Source organism: Octopus bimaculoides, chromosome 9 (assembly GCF_046866305.1).
Source record: "Octopus bimaculoides isolate indiv1 chromosome 9, ASM4686630v1, whole genome shotgun sequence".
NCBI classification, from domain to species: domain Eukaryota; kingdom Metazoa; phylum Mollusca; class Cephalopoda; order Octopoda; family Octopodidae; genus Octopus; species Octopus bimaculoides.
Window position 1 is genome coordinate 69,983,175 of NC_142936.1, and position 7,391 is coordinate 69,990,565.

Consider the following 7,391-nt stretch of genomic DNA (forward strand, 5'->3'; position numbering starts at 1 on the left):
TAGGGTTAGGGTAAAACAGCAAATTTAAAAAGAAAAAAGCAAATAAAACAAAGAAAAAAAAAAGAAAATGAAAAAAGCAAATAAAACGAAGCTATGGCTTAATCAGCCAAAGGAGTAAATATAAACAACTGAATACTTGTCAGTGATTGGTTGAAATTATCAAAATAAGACAATTTTTTACATGAAATAAATTCGAATACAAAAATATTTTTCTGTTCTATAACACAAAATAGATAAGTATACGAAGTTTGAAAGTCTTTCGGTACCAAAAACACTACGTAAAACATTAATGAAAAATGTGGCCCCCGTTTTAAAAAAGATCCAATATATATATATATATATATATATATATATATATATATATATATATATACATATATATATACATATATATATATATATATATAAATATAGTAGACTTACTTGCAAAAAAGGACGTGTGCGTTCAATAATGTAATAATACAAAGAATATATATACATGTATACACACATATATGTACATACTTACATCTACATGTGTATATACATGCATATCAGGGTACAGGACGTTAGAACAATAAACTACAGACAACGGAACGAACACATAGGAAAACGGAAAGCCACTTGGAATATCCCTTCATCAGCTGTCTCTATTCTATCTAGACGTTTCGAAGACACGTCTAGATAGAATAGAGACAGCTGATGAAGGGATATTCCAAGTGGCTTTCCATTTTCCTATGTGTTCGTTCCGTTGTCTGTACTTTATTGTTCTAACGTCCTGTACCCTGATATGCATGTATATACACATGTAGATGTAAGTATGTACATATATGTGTGTATACATGTATATATATTCTTTGTATTATATAAATATATATACATATATATATATATATATATATATATATATATATATATATATATATATATATATATATATATATATATATATATATTTCTATATATTCTTTTATTTTTTTATTTGTTTCAGTTATTTGACTGCTGCCATGCTGGAGCACCGCCTTTAATCGAACAAATCGACCCTAGGACTTATTCTTTGTAAGCCTAGTACTTATTTTATCGGTATCTTTTGCCGAACCGCTAAGTTACGGGGACGTAAACACCCACATCGGTTGTCAGGCGATGAGTAGGGCAAACACAGACAAGCAAACATATACATACATATATATATATATATATATATATATATATATATATATCAGTTTCCCTCTACCAAATTCACTCACAAGGCTTTGGTCGGCTCGAGGCTATAGTAGAAGACACTTGTCCAAGGTACCACACAGTGGGACTGAACCCGGGACCATGTGGCTGGTCGGCAAGCTACTTAGAACACAGCCTCTCCTCATATATATATGAGAAAAAATAGGATTTAAAAATCCTGGCAAATATCAAGTAAGCATTTAGTATAAAGGAATAAGATCAAATTTACAAGTAGATACCAGTAAATGCATGTAGAATACAAATCCCAGATAAAGTTTCATGTATGACAGGTAAATCCAACAATCCTTATGCAGAATTTAAAGAAATTCAGAGTATTAACAACAATCAATATGTGCGGAGAAAATCATATCTTTATTTTAGACCATATCTTAAATATCCAACAATTGTTTTCGTTGCATTAACATATACATACTTATATATGTATTCATATATGCACATATATATATATATATATATATATATATATATATATATATATATATATATATATATGCACACACATACATTAATATTATTAAAGTTAATAACAATATTATAAAAACTCATGTTCACACAACATTATCAAGGTAATCCATATTGGCAAAATTCCGGGTGAAGTTACCCAAGGACATGTAAAATGTGAAAGCAATTTGATCGACAAGGAAAAGTATAGCAGGTTGAAAGAAAAATGTAATGTTGAACCACCAGGATTCGTGGTGGAGTTCGATGAACTACCGCCAGTAGTTGAACTAATAGAAATAGAGCCATATATAAGGTATTAAAAAAAGAGAGTAAATTGTGGTTTAAAAAATGAAGGAAAAGTAGGAAAAAAAGAGTAAAACAAAACGATGCTAATAGGAAAAAACACTGAAAAAGATTATAAACGGACAGTAAGAACGTTCAAATGGGCATGTGAGTGGGGCGCATGCAGCCATTTCATCACCATCGATTTCATTGTACATTTTACCATTTTTCATTCGTTTTATGTTTTTTGTCCCCACTGTGATGTTCTGTCTGTCTTTGAGCTGTCTCCTCTGTGTTATGGCCGTAGTGCCAAATAAAGAGATCACATCTGAAAAACTTTTTAGCTTTTTAAAAAACGCTAACATAAAGAAACGCCAAACCAAATTTAACTTTAAACATTCATTCACTCAACCAAGAGCGACAACATTGAATAATTAATTCAGTTTATAAAAATAAATATAAAAAATACAATACTAATTCCACATTGTTTGACAATTTGAAATCTACATAAAAAAAAACTAACGTAGAAAACTAGTATATTTATCTACTAAAGTTGATGACGTCATTGGATATCTAAAGAATAGAAATTGCAGACAAAAATTCTACGTTATGCTTAATAGATAACTAGAGAATAAAACTACAGATAATAATTCTACGTAATGCTTAATAGAAACTTAATCCATTATTGGCAGATTTTGAAACTGAACTGTGGAATATAACATAGGTAAAAACGTTAAATTCCATCGATTCCCTATGAAAAGAAGCCCTCATCTTAAAAAATTGCAACTTTTATTGAAATAATTGAGAAGTAAACCTGGAATTTTAGTTCATTCGGATAAAATTGGAAATCTTTATCATCTGGAACATACTAAGTTTTTCAGTTGGATATTTCTAATTATTACTCTAATTATTATCAATCCTATCCTACTGAATAAAGCTTTGCTTTTCGCTTTGAAGAATTCGGATTTATCTAGAAATGAGATTGATATAATACTAGAGGCTAGAAAAACCGTTATTAAATTTGAAGGAAACTATCGGACTAGAACTGGTAGACCTGATATCTTCATTATTACAATGGGATCGAATGATTCGGCTCAAGTTACCAATTTAGTCAGTCTTTATATTCTTTATTGTATACTTAATGAATTTCCAGAATTAGGAGGTAGATTATATAGAGATGACACTCTTTTCACCATATATAAATCTAATTTGGTTGATTTAGAAAGGTATAGAAAAAGACTTTATAAATTCTTTAAGCGGCTTTGTCTTTCAATTACTATAAGAAATGAATATACCAAGGTGCCACACAGTAGGACTGAACCCAGAACTATGTGGTTGAGAAGCAGACATCTAACCACACAGCTACGCATATTTATATATATGTAGGGGAGGGGAGGGGGAGTGAGCGAAATCAAATAAGTTTGAGACGTATTTGAACCAGTAAAGGCATTTCATTGCAGTTTGCCATTTTATTGCAGTTTCTCAGTATAAGACAAAACGGTGTTAGACTACCATAGTTAGCTCATAGTGACCTTTATGGAGTGATGAATGTATTTCGAACTCTTTAGTTCTCCTCAGTCCAAGCTACCAAGAAAGGGGACTCTCAGCTGATGGAAAGCTTTGCTTTCTTTATGAGAAATCAACGAATATCACGTAGTGATTTACTAGCCGCTAGGCCGGAACAAATAAACGGAAAGGTGCACGAAATAGTGACGAAAAATAAATTTTGTTTAAACTTTGTTTATTTTCCGTCTCCAGTAAACATAACACATAAGAAAAATAAGTAACGGTGGTGCCCCAGCATGACCGCAACTTTAAAGCTGAAACACTTAAAAGAATAAAAGAATGTACACTGAATTTGCTCTTATGGCTGCATCAGTTCAGGAACGATGGTTTCTGATTTAGGCTCAAGTTCAAAATTTTTGAGGGGAGGGGATTAGTTATATTGAAGGAAATACACGACTAGTACTTTATTTTACCGATTTCGGTGGGATTTGAACTCAAAGTGTAGAAGCTGGAACGAATAATGTTTCTAACTGAGGCACAAGGCACGCATTTTTGAAGAGGATTAGTTAACTACAATATTCTATTGACCCCGAAAGGACGAAAGGCGAAGTTGACCACAGCGTGATATGAACTCAGAACGTAAAGAGCTGGAACAAATACAGCAAATTTGCCAATGTAATGTTATGATTTTGCCAATGTTATGTTACAGAATTGAAAATATTCTCATCCAACAAGTATAGCCACTGGAAGCTATTTACAGTTGCGTGATGCTTTGAATGAATCGTTATTTCTACTACGTGATGTTTGTTGAAAATAACTGTCACTGAATTTTTTCTTCTTTTTTTTTCTTAGTAACACTTGGCCATTTCTCATAATCTGGGAAGGACTAACCACTAGAGATGACTAATAGCATCATCAATGCAACAGATGCGCAGGGCGATGATGACGGCGGTTGACGATTATCGTCATAACGATCATCATCATCATCATCAGGTGGCTTGGGTGATGTTGATCATCATGATGATGTTAAGATGTTAAGACTATGGTCATTACACTATGGCTATTTTGATGAAAGCGGTAGTGACAATGATAATAACGACGGTCAAAAAGTTGGTATGTTGTTATACTTTATTTTATTAACAACAACAATAATTAATATTGTTCTACTGTTGTTGTTATTGTTTTGGATCAACAACAGAAACAGCTACAATATCGGCAGCAACATTTTTATAACAAAGTCATGATAATGAAGATCAATCATAAATTTGTGACAAAGGTTAAAGTCGATTTGAATTGAATGAGGACGGTTATTTAATTTATCGCTCATAAAAAGGTTCAATAGAAAGGGCAAAAGACAAAACTAACCACTGCGGGAATCAAAGTCCGGACATACAAGAAAGTACTGCGTTCACATCTGCGACGATGCTGCTATTGCGAATACTCTCGAGGTCGTCTTTTCCTTTTAGTCTTTGGGTGTCGATAAAATAAAGTACCAGTCCAGTACTGAGTTAGATGTAATCAGCTCACCCACGTCGCCAAACATTTCTGGTCTTGTTCCAAAATTAGAAAGAATCATTAGGCGGTGAGCTGGCAGAATTGTCAGCTCAATAAACAAAATACTTAGCGGCATTTCTTCCGGCACCTTACGTTCTGCGTTCAAATTCCGCCGTGATCGACTTTACCTTTCATCCTTTTGGGCTCGATTAAATAAGGACTAGGTAAACAGCGGAGTCGAGATAATCCATTAGACCCCTTCCACTAAATTCCAGGTTTTGTGCCTATCGTAGAAAGGATTATTGTTATTATTAAGGCGGCGAGTTGGCAGAATCGTAAGTACGTAGAACAAAATGCTTAGCGGTATTTCTTCCGGCACCTTACGTTCTCAGTTCAAATTTCACCGAGGTTGGCTTTACCTTTCATCCTTTCAGAGTTGATAAAATATGTACTAGTTGAGTATTGAGATCGATGTAATCGACTTATTCCCTCCCACAAAACTGCTGACCAAAACTTGAATCAAATTATTATTAATCCCAATATGGCAATCGGCGTTACTTTCAAGAAGACAATATATTTGCAATACTAGAACTGTTAGCAATATTTTGGAAACTTGACTAGTCTCTAGAATAATTCTGATCTATAGATATTAAATTCCATAAAAACGGAATTGAAAACAATGCCTGTATCAACGGGAAGCTATGCTATTGTCTTCCTGTACACGTCATCGTTAAATGACGTCAATGGAATGCAAAAGTTAACTACTAAATATGTTCAACAAAAGAGGCCTTGAAATCACTAAATCCCAAACTGAAAATATCGATTATATCACGTGCTAAGCAGCTATAAAAATATGTCTTCAAGTTATTACCTTCCTACGTGACATGAGCGCTTGCTAAAAACAATATACAATGTCTTTCCTATGATCCCAAACAATGAAACGAAGAAGACAATGACTTCCAAGCCATACCCCTCAGGACTTAGAACCACTCAGACATATCGTGTGGCGAAGGGGAACGGCAGGAGCACAAATGGCAACAGTTGCGAATGCGATGAAGAAAAGAAGCAAAAACACACCAACAAAAATAGATAGATCTGAACGAGTGGGGGGATGCCTTTGAGCAACAAAGCATTAAACACCATCATCCTCATTACCACAGCTATCACATCTCAAGCACAAGCTAATTCACTCACAACAGTTGGACCACACACTCCAACACAAACAAACATCATTACCCTTTCTCACCTACTTCTCTCTTATTGATCGTGCCTATACTCAGAATAAGTAGCGTAGATATAGGTGGCCTGGAAGCAGAACCACCTACTCAATGACCTCGGGTCGCTAGTTATAGATTTCGTGGCCATCAGCGAGACCAGGGTTTCTAATTCACCTACCATCATGCCCCCTTTTCGATTAATTCGAGATTTGCTTATCTCCAAATTGACCGAGTTTCGGAGGTGAAGTTACTTTGTAGTTCTTGAAGGGACTGGATTTCACGATTCGAACCATCTTCTTGGCTCTAGATGTAAACAGTAGCAATGCAATGTGCTTTCAGACTACTAGCTATTTATGCTCTGGCGGGGGCGAGACAACCGAATCTCTTCAGGTGTCTAGTGGTTTCCTAAGAATGTCTCTCTCTTTAGAGCTATTGACTGGAATGCGATAATTCGATGCCTGTTTGGATTGTATGATACTCGCTGATAGGACATGGAGTGTAAACGCCTCACAAACCTGTTAGGACGTTTCCAACTGTCTGATAGGCACCAACTGGATTTCCCGAATGTGCGAGTGTGGAAAAAGCAAACCGCATCGTTAATTTAGATCGTATCCAAGCAGAATAAAAGGATACCATAGGTTGTTCACGTTTTTAAAATAGTCACCTACAAAGACCACAAATCTGTGATCTGCACGGTGGATCTAGGTAGGCTTCGTATGCAGGGATTACGTTACTGGAAACTGAACACGCTGCTCCCGGCGCGCCAAGCTTACTTAGACCTGGCTAGAGAATTGGTTAAGCAGAAATTGTCAAAGAAAAGTGGTGATTCGCTCTGAAATGACCAATTAGAGCTGAGTTGATAAGGTTTGGCATGAGAAAAACAGAACACAGAGAGATATAGTTAGTAACGTAGAAGAGGTATTTAGGATACGCATCACAACTGAAGTGCTTGCCACCAGACTGGCCTTCGATCAATTCTTCAACACGAAACACGAAGGCTATATTGTCAAATCTAGGACAGGCGCTCTAAGACTCGAGCAGACGAAAGCCATTCAATGAACCTGAGTAGCTGAAACAATGTTACATCAAAATTCAAGTACTAATTCAAAATGGTGGACTACGAGAATTTATAGAGCGTCGAACGAGATGTCTTACGGTATTTATTCTATTTCCTTGTGTTCCAAGTCTTTTTTTTTTTTTGTGGTGGATAGAATTTATTCATCATTCAGT

General features: G+C 35.0%; 1 long non-coding RNA gene across 1 annotated transcript in view; it reads right to left on the minus strand.

The window, feature by feature from the left end:
• Positions 1 to 2,180: 2,180 nt before the first annotated feature.
• The window catches only part of LOC149134186 (uncharacterized), a 15,544-nt gene continuing 10,333 nt past the window's right edge, over positions 2,181 to 7,391 (minus strand). Inside the window, exon 2 of the long non-coding RNA XR_016243174.1 lies at positions 2,181 to 7,391. This exon is cut by the window's right edge and continues 119 nt beyond it. This is a non-coding gene — a long non-coding RNA (uncharacterized LOC149134186).